Consider the following 13,761-nt stretch of genomic DNA (forward strand, 5'->3'; position numbering starts at 1 on the left):
TATAGATATATATATAAGTCTGCTTCACATAATCGAACATCCAAATGTTCAACTTTCAGACTTTCATATGGCCGAGACCATATGATCAAACATTTGAATGTTCGAAAATGTGAAAAAAAAAAAAACAATTAAACAAACAATAAATAAATAAATAAACAGTGCTAGTAGGGGGGCAAGATCCCCTACACCCCCATGTGTGGGGCTGTGCCCACCACATCCCCCACTATTTAAATATACCAACTTCGAGATTGCACTACATTGCGGTAAAGGGAAATCTTTCTGTTCCGCTCTATATGGAGATCCCCATTCAGTCCACTCGAACTTTTAAAAGTTCGATCATATGGTCTCAGCCTTATGAATGTCGACCTTTTAAAAGTTCGACAATCTGAAGGGGACCGATATAGACACAGATATGTATGTATATGTATATACATAATATATATATATATATATATATATATATATATATATATATGTATATATAAAAGTATATATATATATATATATATATATATATATATGAGTCTACCTGATAACGCTGAAACTGCAAAACATCGACGATGAGAACACTGACACCGGAAGATCGACAACAGAAATGATTGACAGTTGAAAATCCCGCCGCTGAGAACACCGACATGTTAAGGTAAGTGTGGGGTTAGGGTTAGGGGTGGATTAAGTGAGTTAGGGTTAGAGCGTGGGTCAGCTGAGTGTGCGATAGTGACAGACTGTAGGGTTAGGGGTGGGCTAAGTGAGTTAGGGTTAGGGCATGGGTTAGGTGAGTGTGCGATAGTGGCGGACCTTAGGGTTAGGGTTTGGGTTAAGGTTGCTGCATAGATAGTTGTGTATGTAAGGTTTAGTGTAGGTTTGTAAGGTTTTTGGTGGGCTTGTGTTGTGTGTGTGCTTTTTGGACAGTGGATTAGTTTTGTTTGTTGATTGTCAGGATTGTGGTTTGTCGGGCATGTGAAATTTCTTGTTTTTGATCTTTCAGTTTTGTGGTATCGGTGATTTAGTTGTTGGTGTTTTTGCATGTCGTTGTTATCAGGTAGACCTATATATATATATATATATATATATATATATATATATATATATATATATATATATATATATATTTATATGCGGTATTCTAAGCATGCTCAAAATAACCCGTAATATGAATAACTATGTTGAGAGCATTCTTGACAATGTTTGAAAGATAATGAGTAAAACATCCCAAAACACAGGGCAACCAGCAAAGAATTCAATGGCAACACACCAAACCTTGGAGGAAACTCCTTTTATTCTTATGCAATATATAGTCAGTTAATGACCTCATCAAGTTATTCAATTAATTAATTAGTCATTTAAAACAACAGACCTCAAAAAAACTTTTTAAAGTTCTTACACCAATTCATTAATCACTTTTAAACTGTCATTTTAAAAAGTATACCACATATATATGTGTACACATTGTATAATTGGTACAATAGTAATTTGTGGGTAAAACATTCAATTTATACATTATAATGGACAAAACAAAAAACATATTTGATTATAAAATTATAAAATTATAAATTTATAAATTTATAAAATTACAATTTTTAATTTTTAATTTTACTTTGAAATAGAATGTCATGAATTATACAATGTGTACACATATATATGTGGTATACTTTTTAAAATGACAGTTTAAAAGTGATTAATGAATTGGTGTAAGAACTTTAAAAAGTTTTTTTGAGGTCTGTTGTTTTAAATGACTAATTAATTAATTGAGAATTCAATGTTTGAAAGACACAAAAATAAGAATATCATAAGAGCTCTTCCCCTATGTGGACTTAAATGCACACCTAGTCAAGAGAGATGTGTGATGGCCTTTTGCTTTACAGGCTGAAGTAACAGCCAGCACACTTTCCTTATGAACAAACTAGTACTGTTTGTGTGTACCCATATTCCTCTGGCTAATGGATGAATACAGAATCATCTGACACAAAAATGATACAGGTCTCATGATCAACAAAACTGCCAGCTATTATTAAGTTTGGCAATGTAGAATATGTGTATAGAGAGTCAAACATTCATTGCTCCCTTGTTAATCAAGTGGGTCTTTAATAAGAACTGATGACTTAAAAACAAAAATGCTCTGTGTTTATGTCTGTGTGCCATGTACTGTCTATTGGTTACTTATGGATCCTGAGGCTTTCTGATGCTTTTTATAAGTTGTTCAATTGATAATTTTCAGATAATCTCTGCTAATGTGGATGCCATTCACTGCTCAGTAATGATTGTGTTGATATAAGCTCACCATGTATAACATTTCATATGACTGAGTATTTTACACAGGTTGTCTGTTTAGGCTCCAGTTGCATTACAGCTACAGCCATCACATTTATGTTACACACGTATGCTAATGTGAAATTCTTGCAGAGTATGTGGCTCCTGTGGCAAAATTATGTTGTGTTTGAGCCACCACTATTCTGATAGCCACTGTAAGGGGTTAAAATCCCACAGACAACCTCTACAGATATCACAGGTTAAGTTGCTGTTCCAAGTGTTAGCTTTTCATGCATTGTTTTTTGGTTTTATATGTCATAGTACTCTATGGCACAAGGACAATTTCCTAGAATTTTGCATTGCACAGGACTACATAGGGTCTACAGTGGCATAAACTGTCTACATAAAATATCTTCATATATGGTCCCCTACATGAATCTAACTATGTGCATATAATTGTCCTTCATATGGCAAACAGACCCTGGGGAGATAATTTCTGTCCACAGGAAAACAAAATTATAACAGATGTTCTTCACCAACATGGACAGACACTCCTTGGATGGGAAGGGAATAGAGTATGAAGGAATGAAGTCTGGATTGACCTCACCATCATGATTAATGCTGTGAAGGTCATAATAGATTCTGGGAAGCCTGTCACCAATTGTGATTTGACATGATCCTCCATGTAGCCAACAGGATATTCTGGTATGACAGGTGGAGGGATGTTGCCAAACCCCCTGATGACATCACACAGTTTCTTGCATTACTGCATATGGAAAAAAAGTTGTATTGCATATCCAGGAGTGGAATACGAGTAGGTGTTCCAAGCAGCATATGTATGTGATATTGACATAACATAGATGCATATTAGAGTAAATCAGTACATTTTGCTGTTGCATGCATATTCGTGTATTGTCATTTTTGTGTTGCAGCAGCAGAATTCAATTTTGCACATGGGTCCACAGAGGGTGATGACAACCACGATAAGTGTAATGACATGTAGCCATACAGGTGATGATGTCAGTGCTCTTTACTGTCATATTGATATTTCCCCTCACACTGTAAACTACAGGTACATTTTCTGGGGGCGCCTACAGACAGACCAGGCATGGTTCCCAACATGTTCATAGGTTGCAACACTGTGTAGCAGACCTGTGTTGTATGAAATTAACATTTCTAGTTTTACTACACAGGGACATCTGGACAACAGGTGCATTGTACATCACACGAGTATCAGCAGACCCTGTTTCTGTTTGTATATGTTATCATGTTAGTCTTCCATTACCTGCATACATGACTGTGTTTGTTTTGTCAGTACTTTCCCACTGCAGGATCTGCATTTTGATACACAAACTCACCACATCAGGAGGGTGTCACTGGTATGATATTATCTCTGTCTCATTCATGTCATTGCTGTTATACCTGCTGTTGTCCTCCATTAATAGCATGTCCTTTTATCCCTTCATAGGACAGCCACCATTAACATCTCATCCACAAAAAACTGTTATGTGCCCATATTACCTACTGTAGGTTTTAACATTGTTAGAATGGTCCATGCTAGCAAGGTTGTGATTAAGAATGCTGTGTTTAACTCATTATATCCGGGTGATGCCTCCAGGTGCATCTGCAGTTAACTTCTACTGACGCCTCTAGGTGTCAAATATTACTTGTTCATATTTGCATCAATAATTTCAAAAACAAGCCATGTGCAAGGTTTTAAGACATTTCATCTTAAAGCTTAAACAACAGCAAACTCAACTGCATTAATATTTGACCTCTGTCTAGTACAGGTAAATAGATATTAACTGTTGTTTTCACAATATTAATTTATATAGATTTAATTTTCACAGTTTTATAAATATCTCAACAACCAAGTAACACAGACAAAACCCCTTAGCCTCATACGAAAGCTCTCAGCTAGATGAATAAAATGCTGCTAACAGTATGTGTACAACTTGAGTGGTTACTGAGATGTAAGTTGTACTGTGTTTACTGTGACTTATAAAATACAGTTTAAGACCCAGAACCTGAAGAATACTAAAACTATAAAAATAGATTGTGCTGAACAGTTTTTCATTTATACTTCTTTAATAATCCTTATGGTTCCAGAGATATGAACATTTGTTTGAAATGTGAGGACATAATTTAATTCTGTGAAAAGGCTTAGCCTCAGCCCATTGGAAGTTACAGTGCAAATTTTCTGAGCTCCACTGGATTGAATGAGTTAAGACTTTGCTTCCCTACAACAGTTGCATTTCATCCCTCTCCTCTGACACAGCTTCACATGAGGACATGTCATGTATGTGATATGCTTGCATTCCTTACATATGTCATGTATGTTGCATATGTAACATAAGTGTCAGCTCCCTGTTATATAGATTCTGTGGTCCATACACAAAGACCTTCTGGTAAGTCATTATTATCAGTAACATTGTAGTGAGATATATGTGTCATATGTCATTAATGATATACAACATGTGATGTAAGCATGTTCTCCTGACATGTGTCAGCTGTCTCTTATTTTAACACATCAGCTGCCTTTATCATCCATTAGCCCATCCACTGATCTCAATGTGGGATCTGATGTGTCTCAATATGGTAGCATGGCCCTAGCATGCAGGACACAGATTCGCTGATACAGTTCGGCCCAGATGGTGAGAGTCATGTGGATTTGGCTGTGGCCGCAGATGTGGAGAAAAACTTTCCCAGCCATCCTGACAATGAGGTGATATCAGATGGTGGACAGGATGAGACATGTGGGCTACAGCCTCATGTTGAATCTGCTGGTGAGACCTTGATACTGCCCATTGCAGTCAATGTAGGCATGTAGCTGGTGTACATGGGAACATGTCAGAGGATGTCATCCTAATCCTACAGGCAAATGAAATACCCCAGTAACATCATGGATCTGACATCCATGCACTTCCCTGTCCCACAGATCATGTTGCACAACTATCTGGGTGTGCTGCATGAAGGACAGTAGCACAGACATGGTGAGATTATGGTATCATCGACTGCAAATAATGAAAGTACGTTATCTGTTGCACAGTTCTTTGAATCCCTGGCTTCAACAGCTCTAAAGCAGTGCCATAAAACAATCAGGTTCTGCATTCCCTGATGTGCTTAGCTGATTACCACATGGGAGAGACAAGCTCCATCTCAGCACACCAAACCCTGCCCATTAGACATTTATGTATGTGCTGCAACATGCACACATTTCCACTGTTGGCCCATCTGATGTGGGCAGTCATGACCAGACAGTCAACTCACACTCATGGTCCTACCCACAGTGTAGCTTCACATACTAGTGTTACCCCATCAGTCTTCTCTGTGGATCAACCTTGGCCAAGTGTTTCCATACGTGGTAGGGTCAGACCAGACTGCAGTGTGAGCCATTAGTGTGGGCAACCTACACTTCATTAGAGAAAGACTGACAGTTAATTCACTCTGTTCAGTAGTGTCAGTTTGACTCCATGGTGATAATGATTGCTGTGCAGACCACTGGCAATGTTATCTGTCTGTGGTTGTGATAGAGTCTGATTTTGATAACAATAGGAGACTCCATTTAGTACATTACAGTTTACACACACTTTACTTTGATATATGTTGCTTGTGATATTGACAACACTTCTGCATTATGTGTGAGTTGGTTTCCTGTTTGAATCTTCTGATAATAGACAGCTAGGAATGTGTTTCATGGATGTGTGTCCCTTGTTGTCTACCACACACACACATGCACCACTGTGAGTCTGTATGCATACCTGTGTCACTTGTGGCCTGAGATTATCATCCATGTTGGGATAGATTTGTATATGTTAATACTGTTATATGTTAGAATTATGTTGTTATGTCTGATGCTCAGTGTATATATCTATTGGGTAATTGCCATTAGATGCAATCTGTGCTGTTGTGGTGGGGTAACATGGCTCAAAGTTATATGTCAAATGCTACCATGTTCCTTGGGCCTGGACTTGTGGTCACATGCCTGTGCTTCCTGTGTCCTCCTGCTCTTCCTCTGATGGCTGTAGAATGCCATCTTCAGACATCTGGGGTTCTTGGGGTTGTTCACTCACACTTGCAGCTGGAAGACTGCCATGTGCTGTTGTTAGCATATTGTGTAGCATAGAGCACACAGCTATTATTTGTGCTGCCTTTTTAGGTGCGTATTGCAGTCAGTGCAGCCCTGGATCAGTCCTAGCTTTTAGTACACCAAACAATGTTCAATGATATTTTGTGTTGTTGTGTGCTCTCTATTGTAGACTTCCTCTACAGTGTTTGATGAGTTCATTAGCCATGGCTCAAGTGGATAACTACAGTCTCCTGTTCTGGGGAGTGAACACATGTGTTGTCATCATGGATAATGTTGCAAGGGATGTCTATAACTTACATGCCTCAGGTATTTCACCTTGCTGGAATGCAGCCCTCAGACCACTTTCCCCAATATTCTAGCATCATGGATGTTTTCAGGGTGTGTTGCCATGATGGTTTTCTGCTGCCACCTGCTGCACAAACAAATTGGCAGTTCACAGATGGTCACTCCATTCTGTTGATATATCTACATGCTTCTGGATGAACTGTGGGTCTTAATAGAAATGCATGTTCAAGCTATCACATCAAGTACATGTTGGAGGTTTGCGAGATTATAGAACAAGTGCATAATAGTTGTCTACTCCATGGGGGTAGATGGAAAGGCATGTTTTCATCCCTCTCGTTCCACATTGTTGCCTGGCATTTTGACAGGATTAGACTGGAAGCTGTCTGTGCTACTCAAGAGGGATGGGGATGCCTTACAGTGTTCATAATGACATGTGTGAGGCAAACATGTTGCACACAGCCTGCACCAGCTATCTATCTTGGTGGTACCTGTCAATGATTTGTTGATCTGGCAGTTGGCTTAGTTGCAGCCTTTTCCTCTCACTCTAGATGTCTGCTTTCTACTGTAGTTCTAGGGTGCACAGCCATGTCATCTTCCATGGCATGTAATACTACAGCCTGTTGTAGTTCATTCACTTCAGGTTACATTTTTATTTTGGGTTGGTACTATTACAGATTCTTTAGGATTCCTAGGGAATAGCTTTCATTTCTTGCATTGTGGTATGGTATGAACTGAGGATTTCAGAAGCATAGCTGGCATTGCAGTTTTTCAAATTTAAGTTGCATTAGGTATGCAGAATGGTCTGGAATCTGATGGGCATGCCTGGAATCGATAATTATCCTACACTGAATAGTTAAGTACTCAGACTACTTCCAGTTTACCTTCTAAAATCGCTTCTGCATCTGGTGCACTGAAGTCTTCCTTCAGCAAGCTGTGCTTTCCACAACTAGATTTTGGAATGTGGCCCATCAAATATGCACAATAAGAACCAAAAATCTCTAATATTAGATTCATGATACACAATCTGCATTCTTGTAGAAGAAACTGAAATTTCATTCTCAGTATTCCTAAACTTTTTAATCACAGAATTCTCATATAAATATGATTTCTGAATGTTTACTGAAAACTGTATAATTGTTCAAAACTCAAAACAGCATGAGAGACGTGTCCAGAATCACCCTATACACATGCTTTCTAAATGATTCAGTTTTTTAGATACAAGTAGACAATACCACTTTTTATAAAGCGAAACAGACAAAAAAAAAACAGAAACAGATTAAACGTAAATTGTGTGTGTGTGTGTGTGTGTGTGTGTGTGTGTGTGTGTGTGTGTGTGTGTGTGTGTGTGTGTGTGCGCACACTTGTGTTTCTGTGTGTGTATGTGTATATGTCTCTGAATATATATATAGGTTAGGGTTAGAGTAGGAGTAATACAAGGGGATAGATTTAATGATTTTAGAATGTATTGGTGTGCATGTGTGCATATGTGTCTAAGCCTGTCTTATTTTGTGGTAGTATTGTGGGAAGGGTTTTTCTAAGATAAGGTGTAGGATTCTGATTAGGGGTATGAGCAAGGTTAAGGTCTGTGCTAGCACACATTACTTATGATGGTGCAGGGGGCCCTAATCCTACATCATAACTTAAAAAATCTGTAGCAGCAGTAATTCAAAGGAAAAAAGGAAGTAATCTGAAGAATCCATGTGATCATAATTTCCAGAGTGTAAAAAAAAATGTTAGATTATGGCACTTAGCCAAACATTAGCTCAAAGCATAAACCATACAGTCTATGGCCAGTACCCCATATTGTGACTCTCTTATCCAACAATTTTGAAAATACTTAACCAGATGACCCACTTACTAATTCCATTGATGACATATCTGTGTTACATATTTTAATGTGCAGAGGAAGCTTAAGATGGTATCCTGATTTACGGATGGCTAGAAGTTGTTCTACCCGTTGCAGATATACTGTCGGTACTGACTTCTGTGTCTCTCACCAAAGGTGAGCATAGTTCAGAAGAGGTGATACTCATATGACAGATGGCATTGATTACATTTATAAATCAACAAAACAAAAAGTGTGAATGTACGTTAGAGATCATTTGTAATTTGACATGCTGTTCTGTATATTTAGTGGAGTAAGTCAATTATTTTTTAAAATGATATTTGAAAATATTTATAATAATTAGACTGTTTTTTAAGTGAAAATTGCAAATTATAACTTATAGAATAGTTATCCAGTTTATTATACTGAAAAAGTGCATTTTCATTAGGAAGCTAATGAATCTACATGGGATTTATTAAAAGTATCTCACACTAGATAATATTATTCAAATGCAGAAGTATATAATTTGAGTACAGAATATTTCACATTTCAGAATAACTTTGCTGAAAATTCATTGAAAAAATATATTTATTTAATAATATGAGGGGATGAAAAATAGTAAACAAAGTTAATTTAAGTGATTGTATTACTCAAGAATTAACTCCACTAAAAGGTTGGTTGCAATCCAACTGCCCAGGGATGTTATAGCACCTACACTTTAGTTACTGAAATGTGATTCCTTAGTGATATTTGTGAGCTGTTTTTCATCTCTTTAATAATGACAACTAATCACACCTCATTTCTACAAAAGACTAAGAACGGACTGATGATGAAATGTTGAGGATAAATAGAAAAGGTGAAAATGAAATCTACTGAATACTGCAAAATCACTGTATAGATTTTTATACTGTGTTGACAGTTCTGCATAGATGTGACACAGCTGCAACTTTGTAAAATGCTGTCATGATTCGCTCTTTTAAATAGCCACTGTGGGAATATAGTACTCCAGCACATTTGTGTTTAACTGTTTGAAGTGCATTGTCATTGTATTCACTGCCTATAAAATAACAAAGTTTCCCTGAATTAACTCACATGTCCTATGTTCAGTGCTCTGTAATATTATTAGGATAAGTCCACAGTAATTAATCATATGCTGTAATCGACATGGAATTATTTGTAGCTATAGCCTTTAATCACACCACCAAAAAAAAAAATGCAAAGACAAAACAGTTATACTTCACTTGTTATAATACAATTTTTGTACAAGGCAGTAAGCCCCTTGTTGAGTGCAGTATGGAAGCATACCTCTGCACCCTCATTCTCCATACAAATAAATCTGAGGTCAGGCGAACTCACAGAGAAAGGAAAAGTAGGAAATAAACACAGGGCCCATCTCCCCCATTCCTGAGTCCTGCAGGAGAAACTTATAAAACACAAGTAGGTCTGCCAGTTCTTAAGCAATTAATTATTGACCACAATATTTTTTGATACTTCTGTGGCAATAAGCTCAAGATTTGCTGTGCCAGTATGTGATAAACTGTATGTTTCCCTATTTAATTAGTTAGTAATGTTTTGATTTATCTTGGTCTGCATGCTTTTCTATCATTTTTATTTATTTCATCTTAATAAACAGATTAATCAATGGACAAGTGAGTTATTTTTCACAAGCAACACTCAAACTCTCAACATGAAGAAACAATGACCATCAGCATAAGATTATAAAATATGAATAAAACTCAACAGACATGTTATTATTGAACAGTCACATTGAAAAACTAATTTCAAGACAATTGTGGACAATAACGTTTATTTATATATTTTAATTTGTTTGCCTGGCTATAACACTGATCAAGCAATGGCCAATGATATGCTCAGTCCAAGTATATTATCATGTAACACAACAATGTACAATATACAAATAACAGTGGTTTATATTTAAAGTAAGCATAGAAAAACTGACAAGCAATATATACAAAGATGATCTAACAAATATATGCACAGTTACATAAGTGACATAGAAAACAAGGATTACAGTAGGAATAGAAGTCGTAGAGCTATGAGCAGTAGAGGCTAGGTTACAAGAGGTTAACGACAGCAGTAAGAAATAAGAGGGGACTAGAATATGCCAAGTGGGTTTAGAGCAGTAATGCTCTGGTAAGCTGAATCACAGTTCAGGATGAGTGAGGTAGATAGCTGATCAGATATGTGTGCAGTAAAGGAACTACGCAGTTGGGAGATTACATTTTAGTTGACAAGTCTGTTAGATGAACAATTGCAGTCAAACTGTCTTATTAAGTATTATTTGTACTGTGGCTGAGCAGGGGAGTAGTTTGTGTGATCAGTTAAATCAAGAGGAAATGGCCGTCATAGTTTTGGGGTAAATACAACGACGCAATGGTTAGTAGAGTATAATATGAGTGAAGGGGATTGATGGGAAGGACCAGCTCTGGCTTGATTTCTTACGTTATATGTCTGAGTGACAGTAACACATTTGGCAGAGAGAGAGAGGAGGGAGTGTCTTGTTTGAGAATTATAAAAAGTAGGGAACCAAAATAATATTTGACCTGGCCAGTACTGGAAGCCATTTAGTCTTTGAAAGAGTAACACAGTGGTGTTCATCCCATAGTGACATAGCTATGAATCAGCATATTTTAGTGAAGGGGACCTAAAAGGCAGCAGTTTTTTTTTTTTTTTTTTTGGCAGAGGCAGATGTAAACAATGGGAGACTATACTCAAGTTCAGCAAGGAGGATGCCTTTTTTTTATAGCAGCCCTTGCTAGATCTAAGAAATAAAATTAGATATTTTGTTAGCCCAGATGAGCAGACTGTTGATTTTGGCTCTTGGCTTTAATCTGTTTTTATGGAAATTTAATGACTGTCAAGCCAGATCACCAAATGTCTAAAGGAGGTGTTGGCTTCAATGTGACTGTTTTCACAGTCAAGGATATGAAAGGACTTTGGGTATCTCAACAGTCTTTTATGGGTTCTGATTAAAATGGACTATGTTTTCTTAGCACTGAGAATTAGTTTCTTGGAGTTTAGCCAACATTGCCACTGAAGAAGTTCCTTTTGGAGTTGTTGTTAGAAAAAATATGTATTTGAATATATGTGAAATGCTAGTTTAAAAACAAAGTAGTATGTAATGCATTTTATTCTATTAATCATCTAACAGAAAGGATAAATTCATGTGTAAATGCAAGTAGTTTTGAAACTGCAGTGTGGCTTGTAGCAAATTGACCTCTGACCCTGGCAGTTGCTAGCTTAGCAAGTTTTAATGTTTATGCTTTTCACAAGTGATTATCTGCTGGGTCAGGAAATTAAATATGTGAAATAATGAAATCTTCTGCTCTTTCCTGCTGGGATGATTTGGCCTTGTATATGTGTTACTAAGATAGCATGCAGCTGGTGGGAAAGTGTTACAGTGAACAAAGATGTGTACTAGAAGATTGAATCCACTATTGTATGCAAACTGATGTGAAACCTTGAAGAAGTAACTTTACAGAAAGACATTATGTCTGACCAGGTGGATAGCAAGGCCGTATTGTTACCAGAGGAAAACTTTTTTAAAATATACAGCATCAGCGTTTTTTATGAATAGAGGACTGTAAGCTAAAGTGATGTAGACGCCCTGTGACATACCACATCAGTAAGGTGGGCACAACTTGAATGTAAAGATTATAAAATCTGTGTACTTCCTGATTCATGTTAGACAAAATTCTGTACTTGTACATTTTTTGCCTCCTGGTGTACACTAGTAAACTTTTGAACCTGAACTTCCTGTGTATTGAATTCTCAATTTTATTTAACAGTTTGGTCCTTCAGACCGGAAATCCCTCGGACAGCTGCAGATCAGAGTCTACCGGTGGTCGAATATTGCGCAGGATAAGTTACCGAAATGGTTCTTCTTGGGTGAAAAGACCTCCGACTGAATTGTCGTATAAAGAGGCTGGCCACTTTCTGATCTGTGGCCGAAGAGCGGATCCTGGACGACTCAATACTGCAGGCTCAGGTAGGAAGATTTTGTCTTTTTTCTGTTTTAGATCAGGGACTAGGTTACAGTAAATATTGTTGTCAAGATTTGTTATGCAGATCAGTGACAAAAGGAAGTACTGTATATTTGGTCATAGATCAGGGTAACAGAATATGGTAGGCAGTTATTCTAGATAAACTGTGAAAAAGGAACTGAATTTTTGATATCACGTGATAAGAAGGGTTACGTAACATTTTCTTTTGCCATGGGAAATCAGTGCACTAAAACATCGTGAGATCTGCCCCTAACTGAAGACGCAAAATACATGCAATCGCAACGTTCCGATAACATTAGGTATTATATGAAATGGGTTAACAAATATGAATTTGATGGTAAACTAGATAAAACTTCACTAGTTAAACACCTTAAGCAACTTAAATCTGATGCGGGAGGTCAGGCAAAAAAGCAACGCCAATTAGGCATTCCTCAGGCACACAGGTGGATTGAGGAAGCAAATCGTAGAGAACAGAAGATTAAAAATTCGAAAACATTATTTTTAGACAAAGAAGATAATAACTTAGTAATAGCAACAGCTCCTCCTCCTCCCTTGCCCCCTCATTTGCCCTTTTCAGGATATGAAGCGAGTGGACAGGTTGGTCCGCCTCCACATTATCCTGAAGTCTCAGCAAGACCACAACCGTTTGTTAGAGATCCTATTGAAACTAGGTCCCGGGCACGTAAAATACATAGGGATGCAGAACCATATCAAATAGAAAAAAACCTACAGGATGAGAGTGAGGAAGAAATATGCCCACTTATAGAGGTCCCAAATCCTCAGGCAGGACAGGAAGGGCAGAACCCAACACTCTTGGTATATAGACCATGGACACCGGAGGATATCCGGAAAGCTACTGAGGGAATCCCCCATCCGAAAGTTAATTTTACAAAATTTTTAGAAGATTTGCAAGGCATGAGGTTGAGTTACCACCTGAATGGGGAAGAAGTAGAAAAAGTAGTAAGACAAATTATAGGTCCAGATTGGCACATGATTTGTGGCACCTGGAATCCTCGTAATGCAGAGCTCAAACCACTCCCACATAGTGACGCAGAATTAGACAACAGAGTGGAAGGTCTTACAGACCGAATCTCTGAGAAATGGAAACCCAGAGCAGACTGGACTTGCATTAATCAATGCATACAACAGGAAAATGAGACAATAGATGGGTACTATGCTAGATTATTGGAATGTTTTAATAATCATAGCGGTATGACTGTTCCTGAAAACCAAACAAATGATTCCCCGTATGAACAACAATTAAAAAATGCATTTTTGAAAGGTTG

Source organism: Protopterus annectens, chromosome 3.part0 (genome assembly GCF_019279795.1).
Source record: "Protopterus annectens isolate FY-2018-M chromosome 3.part0, PAN1.0, whole genome shotgun sequence".
Lineage (NCBI taxonomy): Eukaryota > Metazoa > Chordata > Ceratodontiformes > Protopteridae > Protopterus > Protopterus annectens.